The 21,251-nt window shown below is 46.1% G+C and overlaps 2 long non-coding RNA genes across 2 annotated transcripts; both read left to right on the top strand.

Moving 5' to 3' along the window:
* The first annotated feature begins 900 nt into the window (after nt 1-900).
* Nucleotides 901-3,228, top strand: LOC149363120 (uncharacterized). Its single transcript, XR_016288565.1, has 3 exons — nt 901-993; nt 2,103-2,191; nt 2,997-3,228. It is a non-coding gene; the product is annotated as an uncharacterized LOC149363120 (long non-coding RNA).
* Nucleotides 3,229-7,577: 4,349 nt separating this feature from the next.
* LOC149363119 (uncharacterized) lies at nt 7,578-10,727 on the top strand. The gene is made up of 3 exons (XR_016288564.1): nt 7,578-7,704; nt 9,695-9,735; nt 10,516-10,727. It is a non-coding gene; the product is annotated as an uncharacterized LOC149363119 (long non-coding RNA).
* The last annotated feature ends 10,524 nt before the right edge of the window (nt 10,728-21,251 follow it).

Genomic DNA, 21,251 nt, shown 5'->3' with positions numbered 1-21,251 from the left:
CTCTACTCAGTTTTACTGCTCTAATCAGATTTTCGGTATGAAAATTGCTTTTTTGTAAAATGATTGTTTAGCCATTGCCACTGCTTCTGACACATTTTAGACAAGCAATCAATAAAAAACTGTGCGAATATCTCCATTACCTTCAGCTTGCAAGGGCAGCCCCGGTTGTTCAGTGGGTATGGTGCTCGGCTGCTGACGCGAAGGACGCAAGTTGGACCCCGGCTGCGGTGGTTGCATTTCGATTGAGGCAAAATGCTAGAGGCCGTGTGCTGTGCGATGTCAGTGCACGTTAAAGGACCCCAGGTGGTTGAAATTTCCAGTGCCCTCCACTACGGCATCTCTTATAGCCCGAGTCACTTGGGACGTTAAACCCCAATGGACATAAAGATAAACCTCACCCCTTCAGCGTGCAAGGAAACTAGAAGGGCCATCCTGCAACCTAATTACTTTAATAGGACTGAGCAACGATGGTTTTTGTAAATTTTGCGCAAATTTTATATGGATACTTTGAAAAAACACCCATGGTTCCAACTGTAGAAACCTACATTTCACTAAAGATATTCCCGGATGACATAGGGTCCCTGAAATTTGACACTGCCTACGGTATGGGTTTAAAATAAATGAATGCGGAAGGAGCCGTACCCTATATTAAGCAGATCTTCCGGACGGCAGCCATAAATTACAACAGCCTTCAGGTTAAGCATTGCACAGTAACCCGAGTGACGACAACTTGCGTGACGTTTTTTTCTCTGCGTTAGTCCTCGGAGTTATATCCGTATTCGGATGCGTCATCGCCACGTGCGCTCTCCTCGTGGCCTTCCAGAAGCTGCGTCGCCTCTTTTGAAGGGCCCTATAAAACGGCCTGTAACACAGCGTTTGAATCAGCGATCAGGAAGGTGGTTGTACGAGAACTTTGCCTAACAGCTCGGCGACTGGAGAGAATGAGGACTTTGACTCTCGTCTTTCTCCTTGGCTTGATAGCTATTGCCTACGGTGAGCATTTTATTTCTTATTCGTACCGGTTTTAGCCGCCGTGGTGGCTCAGTGGTTATGGTGCTTGGCTGCTGACCCAAAGGACGCGGGTTCGATCCCGGCCGCGGCAGCTGAATTTCTTTGGAGGAGAAATTCTAGAGGCCTTTGTACTGTGCGATGTCAGTTGCAGAACCCCAGGTGGTCGAAATTTCCGGAGCCCTTCACTACGGCGTCTCTCATAGCCTGAGTCGCTTCGGGACGTTAAACCCTATAAACCAACCAACTTACCGGTACAAACTATTATGCACTCCATTTATCCCAACGTCGCTTTAAAGCTCTTCATAATGTGTGAAGAGGAGAGTGGTTCCGTACGCTTGGGCGTCTTCGTCGATGGCTGCCATCACAATATCCCTAGTCTGCGCCGTAAGGGTAGCAACGGCGTGCTTTTGAAACGCTCTGTTTCATTTTCGAATTGTTTTCGTAGCGTCTTAACTCGGAGCCCCCCACTACGGCACCTCTTCTCCTTCACCTCTTCTCTCCCGGAGTTGTTCAGGTGGCCCCCATGAGAAAAACAGTTACTGCTCCTTTCCTTATACCCGATCGTTGCCATTTATTAATCTTTTACTGATTCTAATTTTATCCTGCCGCTTATCCTAGCAAAGAAGGGAAAACCCTTTCTCTGCTTCATTTTCTATACTCGTGACACCTACGTCAACTGTGAGACATCTTGAAATATGTTGTATTCCAAAAGATCCTACTTGTACAGTGAATGGTTCACACTAGAAGCTCTATCTTGTATGGCAGAATTTTATTATTGCTTCGTTCAAACTAAGAGTTTGCTCTTCTATGACAGAATTTTATTATTCAAAATCTCAGGACTGTATAAAAGTAGGAAACACCGACATGACGCATCGGTCCGGTTTTTGGAACCGTGGAGCAACGTATTCAGGGCGCCTTAAATAATTTGGAGACCTCCTCGAGTTAAGGGTTGGCAATGACAGCAAGGGTAGACATTAAGTGTAGGGTGCAGATCTAAAGTAACACTTGGGTACGATCTAAGTTTCGCGATAAGTTCGACCTTCATCAGCTTTTCAAGCGAGACGTATTAATTGCTTTATTGCCTTCAACAGCCTCGCAGGAACCAAGGCGCCGTGGGCCCCCAGATGGCCATGGACCTCGAGCTGGTCGTGGACCACCCTGCTCTCGCATCCCATTACATGTAAGACGTTCCTATTCCGATGGCAAGTGGGTAAATAAAACGCATAACTAACAGCTTTCGGTCTTCATCGTTGCCGAGAGGAGGTGTCAGGAGCAAACGCTTTGTAGAACGTGCATAGCAACTTCTTCGATTGGTCTTCAATTGTGCTTGCTCCAGCTCCTGCTGTATCCGCTGGAATTCGCCAATATATGTGATAGATGTGGCGTACGCCCGCGTCGAAATTTTGCCCACACTGATACCCTTGGTCGCCTTCGTCGCCTTGCCATCTTTGTGTGCGGACGCATAAAGGTGTTCCCGAAACAGTCAAGCGCTTCTGGGCTCCGCTGTGGTGGCCCTGTGCAAGTCGAGTTTAAAAATGTTGTCACTGCTCGAATACTGCAATGGCATGACTGCTAGTGCCACCTGTTACTGGTGGCCCGACTACTCTTTGTCTGTAGCGAGTGCCGCGAACTAGATATGCAGCTGTGGTGGTCACACAAATACGTATTTTGGTTATTCTCTGAGCACTTTATTTTAAATTTAATGACAGAAGAAAGAAGCATTAGTGTTCGTTTTTAATTAAGACTTTCTTGCTAGGGAGGATTCTTAGATCCACTATTTTAAGGTTTTTTTAATCGAAGCTGCTGCACAGGCTTTTTCTTTAGCCTTTTATTTGCTTGAAATATTTTACTCCAATTTCCTCATCCCGTACAGCACCTTCCGCTGCCATCAACCCGTAGACGACCACCAAAAAATTAGCCCTCATTTCAGGCTATTCTCTTCAGGCAATCATAAATTAGCGACGCATTCTCTATTTTTTTTTCAGGCACCTCGTTGGCTGAGACACCGCTGCCGTAATACTACTGCAACTCCGTCGAACACGACAACCGCACAGCCTTCCACCGGCAACGTGACCTTGAGCACGGTCGGTTGATGAAGCTACCGAAGGCGGCAGCCATTCCGAGAATCAAAGGCGTCCAGAAAGGATCCTGTGATACCTGAGTGAAGAAAAGAGCAAAATAATGATGTGATGCGGAATAAAATGAAAGATTCAGTGATCTAAGCGTCTGGAATTGCGGCTGCAGCGGGAAAGAATACACAGCAGGTATTACAAGGGCGCCAGTTCGCATTATGTGTAAAAGAAACATGATCTCATTGGGGATGCTCTATTCTGAGACTAGTAGCGGCCTAGCGAGGATTATATCAGAGCCTTTTCGGATTTAAGCCAGGTGGGCTGACCATTAACTTACCACTACCGACTTTAAAAGAGGACTCCTTCCTTACTCGTAAGGTGGCAAGGAAGCGACGAAAAGTGTAGCCGAGAAAAGAGGTTTCGAGCAAAATGGAACCCAGGAGTCAAGCCAACGCCTGTTTGATATTTGGTTACTTGTTTTAACGTCGTTGCATCTGACGCTTAGTGCGCGAATAATGGCTCTGCTTCCTGCACCAAGCTGAATCCACTGTTGGTACAAGAAGTGGCTTATTCGTTGTCACCATGGTAATGTAATTGGGTGGTGAAAAAGCCATCCAGTGGAATAAAATCAGTTCCGCGAAGAAGGCGATGCCAAGTGTTGATCAAAAGACGATGCCAATGGTTGATCAAAAGTGAACAACTTCTACCTAAACTGTGTGTTTAGTTTACTCAAGCAGGGAGAACGACTGCGATACACATTTTACAGGACATCTGCGCCACCTGCGTTACAGTAGTTGTCATGTTAAATCTACGCCTGCATTGCCAACAGGTTGCTGCCCACATTAGCCGATGTAATGGGGGCGGCGTTGCTGCACACATTCAGTGCGCAGTTCACTTACCGTATACAGGACACTAAGTTCCGCACTGTTTACTGCGAATTTGGCGGAATGGAGTCCGCATACGAAAGCAGCATTTTTCTTCTCTTCAATTTTCCGACAACAAAACGCAGGAAATAATCTATTCTATCATTCAGCCTGACGCTTTATCTGACATCTAATTACAGGCACACTTGAAGTTCTTCATCGCTATCACTGTTACCGCGGCTCGGGCCTGGCTTATCAAAGCTTAAGTCATCTTTTGTCTCATCCAGTGCATTGAAAACTTATGCAATTTTAAAATTCTCAAGTGTCCCTGGCAACACCGTCCTCCAAGAATTTAAAACCCCCATGCACACCTTCTTAGACGTCCTATCGGCGTCACTTCTTGATCGTTTGTTGCCATGTACACTGGCGTCTGAATTCAGTTTTGAAAGACACACCGTTGCACTGCAGTGCATGCTGGAAGCTGGAAATAATGATAGGAGCAGGCCGCCCTCTTCATCTGGCTGCTCCTCAGATAGCATGTCACGCAAGGAAATAATCCCATAAGTGATACGCATTCACGTTTTGCTATTTTTTTTTTAACTTTATCGTCTCCCAAGTAGAGGGGAGGTGCCCATACCCGAGCATAGCACCCAGCCAAGCGTGTACGCTACTTTAAAAAGCTCAGTGTGTGGTACACTGTTTACGACATATGGGCGTCGTAAGTTCGCATTGTACCGTTTGCATGCGATTTTCTTTTCTTCTACTCTCAGTGAAATCACCTATTCAAAATGACTACACATTTAATTTGCACTCTAATCAACTAGACGGTTTCAAGAAAACTACACTCACCCGTGCTTTCCACAGTTTCAACAAAAACTGGCTTCCTCTCTTTGCTGGTGGTCCTTATTGCCGCAATAGTAAACACAAAACAATAGAAACCACTCAACAGCCCTAACAGACAGGACGCAAGAGAAGCCCTCTAGCCCTTTTCTTGAACCAAATGATACCGGGCGTGTTCTAGCTGGTTTAGTTGATATGCAATTGCTTAAGAGTTTGCCAGCGAAAAGGAAGGAGGCACCGAGAAATTGTAATGCCTGTCTGGAATTAGAAAAGTGGGCAACGCCACGGTTATTTGTTTCCAATCTATAACATCTGAAAAATGCCTGTGCGAAGACAGGCAACACATACAAGGAAAATGTCCAGATTTGCGCAATTCTGGCTTTTGCCCAATGGCCACGTCATATATATCATTTTTGGCTGCTTTAGTTCACACACAAGAGTTCTGTTAGTTATGTTGAGGTGTTATTCGGATTATCCAAGATGGTCCGGTTTAGGAAGACGGTAAATACAGCCGCAAAGTTTCGCTACGTGTAGTTTTGCTTGTTTATTTTTGTTTTGCCACTGGCAAGGAGTTTTTAAAACTCCCTCTGTTGCAACCAATGCATAGTTAGATCGGTGTAAAACAATCGTAATCGCATGCTGTCGTTTTACGAAGTTCGCCTTTACATGTTTGGGCTTAGGCACGTTTTCTAATGAGATACCACAACACTGATATAGTGTTGTTTTTCTGCTAATTGTAACAAGCCTTGGAGGTATGGCTGAAATGGTGCCTTCCATTTCTATCTTAATCTACTTCATAGATTCAAAGGGCACAACTCTGAAAATGAAAAACCTGTCTCTCTCACCGGAAGACCGAAAAAAAACAGCTGCTGTGAGCACTTGAGAGCCTTCATCACCAGCAGAAGTTGTCAATGGCAGTAGTGCTCAGAAAGCAGTTAACTTATTCAGAAACTACAGGACTAACTTGGGCAAACAAAAAGGGAACAGAATAAAAAAAAAACAAATACACTGTAGCAAATTTTAAACCAACACATTTTAAACGCATACAAAGACGTTGCGGTTAGCTTGCTGCAGTGCACGTTCTTTGAGTGTTTTTGTAGAATAAATTTAGGCTGTAGTAAAGTCGAGTCCGTTCCGCATGGTATTATTACAGACTCTTTACGACCTGAGGTAATGTAAGGTCTGCGAGGTGCGGAAGCTCTCCAATAGCAGACAAATGCGATAATAAGCGGCTGTATTAAAACAAGCAGAAAACATGCGAACCTGGAATCGCATCGCCCAGTAGCAGGCATATTTTTATTTCAGGGGCATACGGAGAATAGCTTTACATGAAGCATTTGAAATGACGCGATGCGTTTATCCGGTACTGATTCTTTTTTCATTGATTCTTTAATAGTCACTTTCTCTAAAGAAAACAACACTGGAACAGGTTAAGCGTCAATTCTATAGGAATGCCATACTTACTGCGATAGTGCATGTAAATCTGAGAACTGTTATGAAGAGCTTGCTTATGTTGGCATATATTGACTTATTTTTACGTACATCAACCCACGCCAAGAGTAGTAGACGCATCAATGGTCTCAGCATATTGCCCCGGTTGACAAAATACATTTGTTTGTCTGCAATAACTTTCAGCGTTCACAAATACGTCAGCGGAAAGGCATCCTCAATGCGAAAGATATGAAAGAATTTGCGGAAAGGGCATGCCTAAATATGAGCCAGAAAACCTCCTATTACACTTTTTTTTCTCCTGTTTTCAAACGAATTGTAGAGGCTTCAAGGGGCCTGCAAATTACGGTTGTCAAACCAGTACAGTTAAAATTTCCGAAAGGTGTTTAATACGTACCTGACTGGGAACAAACAATATTACCAACCATCGCGCTGAACCCGAGACGACTTCGGTTGTACCCAGATTCATCCATTTGATATCGTCCTCGGTGGCGTCATTCGAAAGCACGTGAAATGCAAAAACGCTGATGTACTGAATTTTCGGCTCAATTTAAACAAAACACACAGATTTAAACAAATCCAGAGCGCATCCTAGAGTCCATAAATCCACTTTAGCACATGTGAGTGCATAAAATATTCATAAGCAATTGAGCCTGTCCGATTTCACTAATATTTACTTTAAATAATTTTTCTTTCATTTATTTCCTTTAAATGGGCTAAATCCACATTCCAAAGTATTTTGTAAGCCGTCGCCACAGTTCATGGAGCTACAAGTTATAACAGACTTCAGAAAAAGCTTTGCCGCTTTCAACTTGCAGGCAAAGAAGCAGATCAACTCTATCACTCTAATCAGAAGCACCATTCTTTGAATACCATTCATCAAAAATATTTTTCTCGTGGTCACACCGGAAACTGCTAATACTCGCAGTCTAAAAGCTCTCACAATTCGTACTAGCCACAGCCGAATAACAAGTGCCTCTCATGTTAGGGGGGCGAGGGAACTTCCGCCATGTGTAACTCCTTTGGCAGGATGAGTCAAGGCGGGCAGAGTGGAGTTAGTACTAACTATGTGTGGACAGAAAATAACTTACCGCGAAAGCAGTGGTTTCCTATTTTTGGAAATTCGTTTCGGCTAGAAGCTATCCATTTCAGTAGACCTCAAGCTAAGCATTACACAGTCATCCCAGTGATGACAAATAGTTTGTGGTTCATACCCGTTTCTTTTTTTAACCTCTGCGTTATGTTTTATGAGTTTACGGGCATGTCATCGCCACGTGCATACGGCTCGTAGTTTTCCAGTACCGGCGTCACCTTTACCAAAGAGCCCTATAAAGTGGCCCGTAACTCTGTGGTTCCACAAGCGATCAGAAAGCCGGTTGTACCCGATCGTTTCCAAACAACTCTCTGATTGAGCAAAATGAAGGCTTGGACTCTCATCTTCCTCCTTGGCTTGTTAACTGTCGTCCTCGGTGAGCGCTTCAATTTTCAACCGTATCGGTGCAATGTTTATTCACTGTATTGCTTTGCCTGATAAGATGACATATAAACTCGGAACCAGTACCAAAACATCGCTTCGAATAAGATGAAGATAGGTTCGGGGAAAAGTGCCACAGATATTATAATGTGTCTCTAAGTATGAGCTTTTTTGTACACGGATTTTGTGAGAACGCTCCCAGGCTGCTCCAGAGAGGTTGCGACTGCGGCACTTCGTTTGGCTCTGCCTTGCTGCGCACTTTGATTCCTTGCGTTTTGTTCAATCCGGGGCCGCCTACTGCGACAGCTTCTTCTATCTCTCCCCTCACTACGAGTAGAAGGTCGATAATCGGAAGTTCTCTAACCTGACAGTTTTAGGTATAATGCATTTTTAACCTAAAGAAGAATGGGATGTCTCATATTAATAGAATATCTTCCTGAAGTGACACCACTGCTCAGCATGGCAAACAGCATATCAGTATGAAAGGGTAGACGAATTTTTGTTACATACATTTGAGATGGCATTGAAAATAAAGTTAGATGAAGTACGCTTACGATGTGCGGTGGCTATAAGGTTTACTCGTTACAGCTACGAATATATCTGCATGACAGCTCTTTGAATTATCAAGCCAGAAAGATGCAAACAAAACGAAAAAAGTGAAGATTATGACCCGGAGTTCGTGCTATCGAAATGTTGCCTTAGATCTGAGTACTCTTGCGAGAATTCGTTCTTTTCCCATGTTGCATGTTTTGCATGCAAAGTATAAGAACCAACAACACCAGTTTTAAGCAGATAGTTTTGTATATTTTCTGTAAATCAATTTTTGAAAGAAACCGGTTTTTGTGGTGGAAAATGGGCCCCGGCATTTCGTGAGAGATAGATGAAATGTCTGACAGGCTGTAAACACGCGGTGGATTGAGTGCAGGGAGCACACTATACGGACGCTGCCCGTAAATTCTCGAGCCGAAAACTTGCGCAGTTTTATGCGTTCACATTTTTTAGACAAAATATGACAGCGTCTACTCATGTTGTTTAATGTGGCAAATTCGAATATAGCAGTGAAAGATGTAATCGCTGATGACGCGTTCCACTTCATTTATGACATAAGGTCCAGAACACAAACTAGATGAATGAGCGCCATACCTCTGCCGAAATCACGGAGAGTGTATATCTTCGTAAGGGTTATTTACCTATTAATTCAGAATACCCCAGTGCTTGTTCACCTTCGGTATTTTTTCAGTACTAGGGTGTTACATGGTCCTGGGCTACATTCATTGGTCTCAGATTATATATTGCGCTTTTATGAAAAAAAGTAATAAATTATAGATGAACAAAATAAGCCCTACGCTATAAACATCGCAGAGAAAAAATTGAGATATTGAACATTTTACCGAAATGAAGAGGGAAGAGCAAATGACAACGCCGGCAAATGCACTGAAAAATGGTATTGGGTAAAAATACGATTAGGTGGTGACACGTGAGCGAATAACTTCTTGTAACTTAGCAATACATAGTTTGCACGCGACATAATGGGCGTCATCTTTGGGCGCTAGTCTCTTGCATAGCGCACGTTGGAGCAGGTGGGGTGAGCGAATTACAGTAACACACAGGGTTTTGCCGGCCTTCCGGTCCTAAAGGTTGCCGCTACTTTGGCGTCTGTGAAAACAATGTACAAGCACTTAAAAGGAAAAGCGCGGTAGCAATCTTGCTTTGGGCGTACCTGGACCGTTTCGGAAAGAAAGGGATTAAAAACGAAGGGAAAGGGGAAAGAGTTAGGAAAAATAACCACGTTACCGAAGCTCCCACTAAATTATGCAATTAAAGCAAGCAGCGTGAACGTTGTAAAATTCTGTGGCGGTTAGTTTCGGCCGCAATAAAAACGGCAACGTAGTTTCTACAAAAGTTGGCTGAAGCTGCTTTGCATGAAAAGGAAAACTTTCATGCGTGTTTGAAGTGCACGTTTCTTCTTTTCTTCCTTTCCGCAGCCTCTGAAGAAGCCGGGCGCCATGGACGTCACTGCGATCATGTATGACATTACTAGTTCCGCGTGGCAGGGCTGAGGTCAGAGAATTGCGCCAGCAATGCCAAAAAGTTTCGAGCTATCGCTTTGTCCAAAAACAGGCATCAGCATGGAATGCTCTGGGAACTGGCGTAGCGTTTTTTCAATATGTTTCGGCCGGAAGACTTGTGTGTTTAGGGCCGCGTACGCCTTGTTTTAATCTCTCGCCTTAGCGATCATTTTAGCCACCTCCGCAGCCTCCTCACTTCTATATGAGGTATTTTTAGATGAACCGGTGTGACGCTACAAAGAATTTCTAATTTTAAAGGCGCTGGTTGCCTCTCGAACAAAAAAGCTGCATCACTAAGGCCGTCTGTTATGAGGGCGCCAAAATAGGCTCTAGGGAGTGACGCACCGAAAGGGTACGATTGTCCTGGGCAGCAATAGTGAGAACCATATTACACTACAGTGTGAATGATTCTACATGTGCAATACTTTTTTCGTCATTCCTTTGGACAGAGGAAAGGGGAATCCGTACAAATAACCAATATAGAATTTTTGGCTCGGGGATGCGGCTATATCTGCATCAGTTAGAGAACCTCCTCTCTTGGATTGAAGCAGCATAGCAGAATCTTGCATTCAGCCTTTAATGCTTTCAACAAGCTGAAGCCAATGAAGACTTCTATTTCTAATAATCTGACATAATCTGTTGAAACAAAAAGGTAGAGTTGCCATTAAGTGCTGCCTCTTTAAAGCTATTCTTCTTAAACAAACATAGACCAGTCATGTAGCTCTCTATTCTTTCAGGGCCCTCGGTGGCTGAGACGCCGCTGCCATAACGCAACCACAACACAGCCGCCTGCAGGCAACGTGACGACGACGAACCCGGTTGGCTGATGAGTCCACCGAGGATGGCCACCACCCTGCGCATCAGATACGCTTATAAGAGTTCCGGTGGCACTTTGCTGAAGAAACCAGCGAAGAATATTCTGATGCGTAATAAAATGGGGAAAAGAGCAGTCGCCATGTTTCACATCATTTCCAGGCAGGGTGACAGAATTCACACCAGGGAAGACAATGCACGTATGCATTTGACAAAAGACTATGTGTGAAAGACTAGGCTACTCGAAATCTGGAGAGTATCAAACCAGCGACTTTTTCCAGAGCCTTTTCGGTGTAGCTGCGCCTGTCTGACCGATGTCTTCCGAATGTGAGTTTTCAAGGGGGGGGGGGGGGGGGGGGGGGGGGGGCATTTAAGCACCTTCTTAAAGGTATGACGCTATAACGTAATGGGTTAATTCCCATATATGCAGGAGGTCATTCCCCACTTTGCATTGATAGATCCCTGACTGCCACTGCCGCGGTGGCTCAGTGGTTATGGTCCTCGGCGGCTGACCCGAACAACTCGGGTTCGATCCCGGCCGTGGCGGTCGAATTTTTGATGGAGGCGAAATTCTGGAGGCCCGTGTACTGTGCAATGTCAGTGCAATGTCAGAACCCCAGGTGGTCGAAATTTCCCGAGCCCTTCACTACGGCGTCCCTCACAGCTTGAGTCGCTTTGGGATGTTAAACTTCCATAAACCTTAAACCGGATTTCTGAAAGTCCTCATACCCCTCCTGGCGCAGTGGTGCAGCGATTAAGCGAGGCGCCACAGCCCTGCGATGGCAGGTGCTCCCACGGTTAGCCTTGTGGGACTCAGGTTGCTTTTCCCGAGCGACCAATCAATAATTTGGCAGTTTGCTCATTATCAGGTGTGCAGGTTGTGATGTAGCCGCAAGGTCGCTTGATCTAGGTGGCCCATTGGCCTCCCAGGTAGCTTTATGGGGAGCACCTGCCAGAGCCATGCCCGTTATTTTTCGCTCGCAAGGCCGACGCCGACAACGCCCACACCGAATATTCAGATGAACGATGCCTTGTACGCTATCGCGTTAAAAATGTTAAAAGGCACTGAATGCTTAACGGCGGTATAAAGATGCGGAGATCTCGATATTTTTAATTTCCTCCTGCAGGATGCTTCAAGTATTATTTTGACAGGCGGCTTTGTTGGAAGCACAAGAATGAAGCGGTTTTCTCGCGAAACGGTTTTTCAGTGGGCAGTAGTCATTGGTTTAAACTACAAAGGAAAATATGCAGCTTGTTGATCAGAACCCAGGGACCTTTGTGTGAATTCGATGTCTAGACCACGCTAAAACAGACAGGAGCCGTCCATCAGCTTTTAGTGGAGAGTTTCGGCGACAGCATTTCTCTAGAATTTCTTAACGTTAAGAACACGAGCAGAAATGCATTCGAAAATAAGATGCGGGACAGTCGCTGCGGTGGCCAAGTTTGTACTCCTACGCACGCGTCATGCGAATGTCACGGGCTGGAATCGCACCAACGGCATGTAGTCTTTCTTTCTACTTTCTGTCAAGTAATCTATGACCTGGAGTGATTACTTTATTCACTTCGCGCTCTAATCAATATAAATGAAAACATTATCCAATTATTTATTCATTTTCAGTGGCTGCATTCTTGTTTTCTTTGACTACAGTCTATTTTTTTCTTTCCATTATGAAAAAAAAAATGATAGGTGTAACGTTAAGAGACCGGAAGCGAGCAGAGTGGCTGAGGGAATAAACGCGGGTTAGTGACATCCAAGTCAAAATCAAGAGGAAGAAATGGTCTTGGCCAGGGCATATAATGCAAAGATGCCGGTAGTCCTTAAAGCTAACGGAGTGGATTCCAAAAGAAGGCAGGCGTAGCAGGGAGCGGCAGAAAGTTAGGTGGCCGGTTGAGGTTAAGAAGTTTGCGGGGATACGGTGGCCGCAGCTCACAAAAGAAAAGGTTACTGGAAAGGCATAGGAAAGTCCTTTGTCCTTCAGTGAACGTAGTGAAGCTGATAATGATGATGAGTCCATTTTTGGCGACAACTAAAGACTATGAATTGTAAGTCTGTTCAAGTTGTGTTTGATTATATACGATTGATGAAATGTGTATCTCGAAAAATGCGGAAGCGTAAATAAAAAGTAATTGCCTGTCGCCTCGCCCCTGATCTTTAGGTGGTATAGAGCGCCAGAGGCTTCTCATACGGTCTAAGAATACATGATATATTACAATGATTACGGGACGAACTGTGCAGTATAAACACAGGAGTAGTAATGACGAGCATACACGAGTATACCCATCTTTTATTTTTTTTATGTGCTGCTGATTCATCTGGCTTTGAAGCGCAGAGTCTCAACGATCATTGTTGGTTCTGTACTGTGACTACGAGTGACGGTTCGAAAGCACGTCCAAGTTGTCGCTGTTCGTCGTAATTCGCGCGTATATACCAGAAGAATACAAGCATTTTTAACCTTTTTTGGGCTATGGTACCTATGAACAAGATAGACAATGCGTTAAATAGAGTTTGCGTCCGCTTGTCGCATTCGAAGAAGGGTCTAAGACAACGGACTTGTGAAATTTGTTTTTTTTAAACAAATCCAATTAGAGTTCGTATTTATATGGAGACCCGTTGGGAATTCAGGACAAAGAATTAAATAATGTAAATCCTTGGTCGCGGGTTCGATCCGGGCAGCAGCACCCGCGTTCAGATGTAAGCGAGACGCAAAGGCGTTCGTGTGCGGCGCGATGTTAGTGCACGTCTATCAAATCCAGGTGGCCGAATTTTAATGCGGCGTCCTCTAGATGTGCGCCTCCTGCTGTGTTCTTTCTTTCTGTCTTTCACTTCGTTTTTATCTCGCCCACATGGCGTGGGTCTGGTGTCCACCGAGAGTGAGACAATACTGCCCCTTTCCGTTTTCTTAACTAATTACTATCAGTAGGAAAATAATGGCTTCTGTCTGCATTTTTAGACTTTGCCTAGAAGTGCACGACCAATTTTTAGCAAGGATCGAAGAATTTTGCTGTGAAGAGACCAGTACTCTGGAGGAGGTTTGGACTGGTATTTAAGGTTTTTACATTAATATTTGTAAGGTGTGTGCATAAATGAGGAGATTTCTGACGTGTTCTCCATGTTGTGTAGAGTGTATTGGATGTTCGGCTACTTTATTTTTACCTTTTTTTTTTACCGCCACGTGGAGCTATATATTTCTTCTTTTTCATATTTCACTTTTTCCCAGGAGGGTTGGGAGTGGTGCAAATGCTGATGTGCACATACAACTGTACACTTTCCTCGGTCTGAAGTTTCAGCGGTACGGTTATCCGCAGGTGTTTCACGTGCTCTCCAGAGTAGTCTGTTCAGGTGCCACGCATGACGTGCATGCCACCAGTACCTTGTTTTATAGCAAGGATGTGACGAAACAGAACCCGTTATCTTCGGTCGCGCCACCACATTGCATCGGAGCAACAAGGCAGGCTTTGGCCACCTGACGCACATCGCGCAGTTCGGCGAACACACGGGTCGCATGGACGACAGAAACACGCGACATAAGAGGACTCTTTATAGTTGAGTTTCTGCAACCGTCATTCCAGCTCAGCAGTTTTTATATACGAACCTATAAAAAGGTTCACAATCAGGCTGCCGCAGTTTTCGCGTTCGAGCAGCCCTTTTCAACCAGGAACATTGTGATTAAATTCAAAGTCCTTTAAACTAAGCGCGCAAATCAGATGCGTTTCACTTTGCAGCGTTCTTATACACTGTGGGCTTTATCGTGACCGACCGACGCACGGTATAACAGGTACGCCTTAGAGAAAGGCTGTTGGTTAATTTAGACGGCACTTGGTTGTTTGACGTGTGCTGACACCGCCCAACGCATGGGCGTTTTAGTATTTAGCCTCCATGAAAACAGATTCCACGGCCAGGATCGAATCCGCGGCCTTGGGATCAGCAGCCGAAGCCAAAGAAATGGAGGCACCATGGCGGGTTCTTGAAGAAATAGTGATTTTGTTGCAGCTGCTTGTGAGTGCTGTCGTAAAGGGCGCGAAGCGGTGCTTATAGCTGCCTACACAAGCCTTAGTTTTAGCCGTTTCATGAATCATCTTAGTATAGCATATCACTTACAGCAACCCGGTGGTTTGGCCAATAATATAATAGCCAGACTTCCATAAGGAAAAGACTTAGCAAGAATCGTACATGTGTCGCTGCTTTTTTTAAATCGCACACGGTGCACAAGAACGGTAGCAGTCTGCTATAGGTCACGTGGTATGTCTTATTACAGCGTTTATAAAATTATTACCCGCAGTCGTCTTGCAACCCTTGATATTCCTGGGTCCCAGAGGATCTTACTCTTCATTCCGCCCTTTACGTTTTGGGGCCACGTGTGAACACGGAATATAGCTCACAACATTTCTGTTTTATTACGAAATCTGTAGGAATTGAGGTACATATCTTCAGGCATCTGTTTTTCCACGGGTTTGTTCAGACGTCCAGCGGTGCAGTGTAGTCGAAAATATGTGACTGGGCGCAGAGAAACAATTGCTACAAATACTCGCCAAATAAATCATTGGCTATGACTGTTTGCTTCTGAGCACGAGATCGGAGGTTAGATTCCGGCTGCCAGGGGAAAGCAAATGAGGACGATCAAATCTCAATTTGGCCAAAGGGCAACATAAATATGGTACTCGTTCTGCTGCAGCTTAAACCGAAGACCAATATACTTAAGCCTTTCACCCAAGACGAATTTGTCAAAGAATGCTTCTATGCATGGGAAAACCGGTAGGTACTCGGCGGCACTGTGCATTTAGCCCTGCACGTTCAGGGTACGGGGTGCGCCGTGCAAGAAGTGAATTGAAAGTGCTTTTTGCATTTTTATTTATTTTTAAGCATATTTACGCAATACGTACAGCGGCCACATGGGTTTATTATTACAAGCTGTGAGTACCTCAAGAACAGAAACGTCGACTTTGTTACACCAAGCCGATGATACAATACACGAAGCTAAAGAAACACATGCATTATGCCGGGAAGAATGGAAAGAAGTGAACGAGTGCAGGAAAGGAACCTAATAGGCACTGAAAAGAAAGACACAATGAAATTCAGTAACTTTATAAAGACAGCAAAAATACAGCTAATTACTCTTTGAAAAGCAAGATAAACGCAGGAATCATTATAATGGGGAGTTTACAAAGTAGCAGCCGCAGCGGATACGGGAACGGTGGTAGGAGTCGTGGAAGGTGGGCTTTTCCATCATGAATTGTTAATGCAGATTTGTACATTTTTAACAGTTTTGGACACTCCAAGCAATTTCTTCTTTCGCGCGTGGCTAAGCTGCTCGAAGCTTTATGTGTTTAATAGAAGGAATTTTGGAGTACTGACACCCGTCTCGTCTTTAAACGTCGGGAGTTCCTAACTACCTGAGTTGTGTATGCGGTTACACACATCGGTTGCAGCCGACGAATGCAGAGAAAAAGGAAGAAAATAGTCTAAATATCAAGGCTCTGGGCAACACAGAAGTATAATTCGCGTGGCGCTGTGTTGAACAAACAAGAGGACAATTCTTTTGTTGTAGGCTCATGGTACCATTCATTGCTTTTGGAGTTCTACATAATGTTAATGTCAAGTCTACGCACGCAAGGTCGACTTCTTGCAGTCTTATTTGTTATTTACGGTTTCTTCTTCCCTTGGCATGGCATATATTCATATGAACCCTCACTTGCGTATTCCATATAAGCTGCCGTACCTTTAAACATTCCAAGATTTCTTGGGATATATTCGGGCACAAATTTCACGGCCGAAAATTGTGTACAAACTTCGGCAACACATTTTTGCATACTAAAGGCGCGGTGAACAGTCTCCAAAAATGATCCAGAGAAGCCATTAACAGCTTATATACAAAACTAGCAATCCGATTTGTACTGTAGCCTGAACGTGTCATGTCTTCGTATTGTAACCTTGCCTGTCGCCAACGCCACGATGTATTATATATTTGTACCTTTTCACTTCACTCTGCACTTTCCTTTTATTTTTATTTTTCGGGGTGCACAATTGGAAGGCTAGGAATGCACACTTGACTGTACGCTGCACTGCCGATGAATTTCATAGGGCAGATTTCTCCATGTGCTACATGTTCTCTGGAGAGTTGCGCGTTCGGGCGCCATGTGTGCCGTCTGTACCACCTGCAGCTTGTTTTAGAGTAAGCTTGTGATGAAACAGGATGCAGTACTTCCATTCGCGAGGCTGTCTGTCCACGTAGCAACGAGCCAGGCTTCCACCATCTGACTCAGAGGCACGACAAGCACCAACGCTTAACTCCTGCCCGCCAGTCGGCGGAAACACGTGAGAAGAGAGGGCTTTTAATAGCTTGGCTTCACCAACTCTAAAATTCACTGTTCATGAGGTTCAACACTTCTCAGCGATTTGTTCGTATGAACCTTCAAGAGCGTTCACAATTAGGCTACCGCAGTGCTTGAGCACTCCTTGTCAGCGTAGAAAACTGTTTACAATGGAAAGAAAATCGCTCGAGATGTACTTTGCAGAAGTCTTGTAAATTGTGGGGTTTAACGTCCCCAAGCGATACATTGGACCTTAAGGGACTTCAATTGCACATTTAGAGCTAGTTGGTTGTTTATCTAGGGTGGAAAACAGCGACAAACCACACAGAGGACACAGAAACTCGCCTGCATCTCGCCTTATCCTCCTGTGGCCTGCATATGGTTTTGCGCTGTTTTTCATGCTTAGGGAGGCGTCATAGTCCAAGGGTTCCGGGTTTCGTGAGGCTACTTGTTGTTCATGCCCTGACACAGCACAGCACACGGCCGTATTTTATATTGTGAGACAGGAGACAGAGCGCAGGATGGAGCGAGCTTTAATGGCACCCGCAAGTATGGCGACCAACCCTTCGAAGAAGAAGACGAGCGATGATGATGGATATGTACAGATGAAGACGAAGGTCGCATGTTGTGCTTTGAGCGATGATTATGGACATGTTCAGATGAAGACGAAGGTCGCATGTTGTGCTTACACTTTCTCCCCTCGCGTACGAAAGCGACCGGCCCGGGCGCAGATTAGAGCACAGTAGGGCGACGGGCAAAGGGTTTGAGGCGGGAAATATGAACAATCTCGGCACCTCGGCAACGACGATCATTAACAGGATGAACAGGGGCAACGCGATAGTTCACCGGGGACGTTTGTTCGAGTACAGTATACGGACCAATATAACGGCTCAAAAATTTTTCACACAATCCCGGGGTACGCACTGGTGTCCACAGCAGTACCTCATCACCAGGGTGAAAAAATATGGCACGGTGGGAGAGATCATAGGTGTTTTTCCGGGAGGCTTGGGAGGCGTCGGTATTCAGGCGGGCAATGGCACGGCAGTAGGTAAGACGAGAAGTAAACTGTTCGTGAGAGAGTCTGGAAGAGGTTGAGGGAGCGGAGAAGAAAGACGCTTCGAGGGTGAAGGTAGGTTGACGTCCATACACAAGGAAGAATGGGGAGAAGTTGGTGGTTCTTTGCACGGCACTATTGTATGCAAAGGTAACGAAGGGAAGCATGGTGTCCCAGTTGGTGTGGTCGGGCTGGATGTAGGTGGCTAGCATATCGGAGAGCGTGCGATGAAAGCGCTCTGTGAGCCCATTGGTCTGAGGGTGATAAGCTGAAGAGGTTTTGTGCACGGTTCTGGAAGCGTGAAGAACTTCGGCAAGGATGCTGGAGAGGAATGACTTGCCGCGGTCACTAATAAGGACACGAGGAGCTCCATGGCGCAGAAGGATGGCGTTCAGGAAGAAGTGGGCGATCTCTGAAGCAGAGCCGGAAGGAACAGGGGCCGTTTCAGCGTATCTAGTTAAGTGGTCGATGGCAGTGACGATCCAACGGTTGCCCGTTGGTGTTAATGGTAAGGGACCGTAGAGGTCAATCCCAACGACTTCAAAAGGGGAGAAAGGACAGGGGAGAGGCTGTAGAAGGCCCGCAGGGGCAGACGTGCTCTGTTTACGACGTTGGCAACAGATGCAAGACGCAATATATTTTCCAACAGCGGTTGAGAGGCCAGGCCAAAAGAAACGGCGCTTGATGCGGTCATAAGTTTTCTGAAAGCCTAAGTGGCCAGCCGGGGGGTCATCATGAAAGGCCTGCAAAACTTCTCGGCGAAGAGAACGGGGTACGACAGGCACCCATGAATCACCGAAGGGGCTGTAATTGTGCCAAAGAAGGATGTTGTCGACTAGCTTGAAAGAGTTACGTTGGCGACGTAGGCGGGCATTCGGTGGCCGCGTAGCACCGCTCAGACGGTCGATAAGAGTCCGGCAGTAAGGGTCGGCCCGCTGCGCTGAGGCGAGATCGCCAAGACTGGGAGCTGGCATCAAGTCAATGGGTGCGGCGGTCAAGGTTGAAATAGCCGTCGAAGGGGTAGTTTGGCAGTTTGAGGATGCGGAGGACACGGGTTGCGGATGCGGAGGTTGGGTTTGGGCGAGGGGACAACGAGATAGCGCATCGGCGTCCTGGTGTTTCTTGCCCGATTTATAGGTGACGGTAAAGTCATATTCCTGGAGACGGAGAATCCAGCGGCCGAGGCGGCCGGATAAGTTTTTCTGCGAGGACAACCAGCACAGGGCATGATGGTCAGTGACAACTGTGAACTGGCGGCCGTACAAATAAGGGCGAAATTTCTGAATGGCCCAGACAACAGCGAGGCACTCTTGCTCAGTTATCGTGTAGTTCTGCTCCGCTGCAGTCAGTGTACGACTGGCGTAGGCGATGACTTGCTCGCACGAAGAGTGCTGCCGCTGCAGAAAAACTGCACCAATGCCGTGTCCACTGGCGTCCGTGTGTAAAATCGTTGGAGCATTGTCGTCGAAATGTGCCAGTATCGGATCAGATGTGAGAGCCTTCTTTAAGGTAGTAAAAGCGACCTCACAGGCCTCAGACCAAACAAACGGCTGGTCAGCGCAGAGGAGCTTATGCAAAGGGGCCGCAATAGAGGCAAAGTTGCGTATGAATCGCCGGAAGTATGACGCTAGCCCCAGAAAACTGCGCAGGTCTTTGACGCGCGATGGGCGAGGAAAATGCAAAACTGCAGCCACTTTGTCGGGATCAGGCTTTACACCCTTCTGGCTAACGACGTGACCGAGTACCTTGATAGAAGTGGAAGCAAAGCAACATTTCTTGGTGTTTAACTGTAGGCCGGCCTCAGAAAGTGCGCTTAATACTTCATCGAGACGAACAACGTGTTCAGAAAAAGTCGAAGAAAAAATGACTATGTCGTCGAGGTAGCATAGGCACGTTTTCCACTTCAGGCCTCGGAGAACGGTGTCGATCATGCGCTCGAACGTGGCCGGAGCATTGCATAGGCCGAACGGCATAACGTTGAATTCGTATAATCCGTCGGGAGTGGCGAAAGCAGTTTTTTCCTTGTCGGCCTCATGCATTGGTATTTGCCAGTATCCGGATCTTAGGTCGAGACTAGAGAAAAATTGTGCACCTTGGAGACAGTCGAGGGCGTCATCAATCCGAGGCAGCGGATAAACATCTTTTCTAGTGATCTTGTTAAGGGCGCGATAGTCAACACAAAAGCGTACTGAGCCATCCTTCTTTTGAACGAGCACAACAGGCGAAGACCAAGGACTCGAAGAAGGGCGTATGATGTGGCGCTTGAGCATGTCGGCTACGTTATCTTGAATAACCTTGCGCTCACTAGAAGACACACGATACGGGCGACGGCGAATGATGCCCGAACCATCTGTGTAGATGCGATGCTTAGCTGCGGTGGTTTGGCTCAAGGTTGTTGCCTGGGTATCGAAGGAAGCGGCATGCTTGGTCAAGACGGCAAGCAATTCATCTTTTTGAGTCGGGGTGAGACCGGGGCTGATAGCAGCTGAAATAGATGCAGAGGCAGAGGCAGGGGTCGAAAGAGCGAAGCTTGATGGCGCAGAGGAAAGAACGGCCACAGGTTGAGTGGTATCCACAGAAGCGATGGCTGTGCCTTGACGCAGAAGAATGGGGTCCGGCGTAGTGTTGAAGGCAGTCAGTAGTGAAGAACCATTGGTGAAGCGGAGCAGGGACGCGACGAGAAAGATGCCCCTTGAGAGAAGACGGGGGCTTGGTGTGACGAAAACGTCCCCAGCGTTGACGTGGGCAGAAGCAACAGAGAGGACATCTTCGCAGCCGGGGTAAAGTACATGATCAGCGGTGGTAACCAGATGATGAGAAGGCAGGACAGAAACGGCGGAAAGGTCGGATCCAGAAGCCTGTAGAGTAGGGGGACAGCAGGTAATTACAGCTTGCGCAGAGTGGAGGAAGTCCCAGCCGAGGATGAGGGGATAAGCACAGGAGGGAAGCACAGCAAATACTATGTAGTGCAGGATGCCGTCGATAGTGACTCGTGCCGTACACAATCCGGAAGGACGCATTGATTCATCATTGGCAGCACGGAGAGAAGGACCACTGTAAGGGGTGCGCACCTTGCGAAGACGAGAACATAAATCAGAACTAATTACAGAAATGGCGGCGCCCGTATCGATCAATGCTTCTACTACAGTGCCTTCAATGTCAACGGTTAACATGTTCGATGGCTGTGCAGGAGGAATTGAGAGGGCGGCGTGCGGTGCAGTTTTACCTCCGGAAACTGCACAATTTAGTTTTCCGTGTGGCCAGTTGTCTGGGAGGATGGTGGACGTAGAGGCGACG

Source organism: Amblyomma mixtum, chromosome 2, assembly GCF_055824585.1.
Source record: "Amblyomma mixtum isolate Tamu chromosome 2, ASM5582458v1, whole genome shotgun sequence".
In the NCBI taxonomy this organism is placed as follows: domain Eukaryota; kingdom Metazoa; phylum Arthropoda; class Arachnida; order Ixodida; family Ixodidae; genus Amblyomma; species Amblyomma mixtum.
Note: the sequence above shows the minus strand (reverse complement) of the source record. Positions and strands in the feature narration are given on the sequence as shown.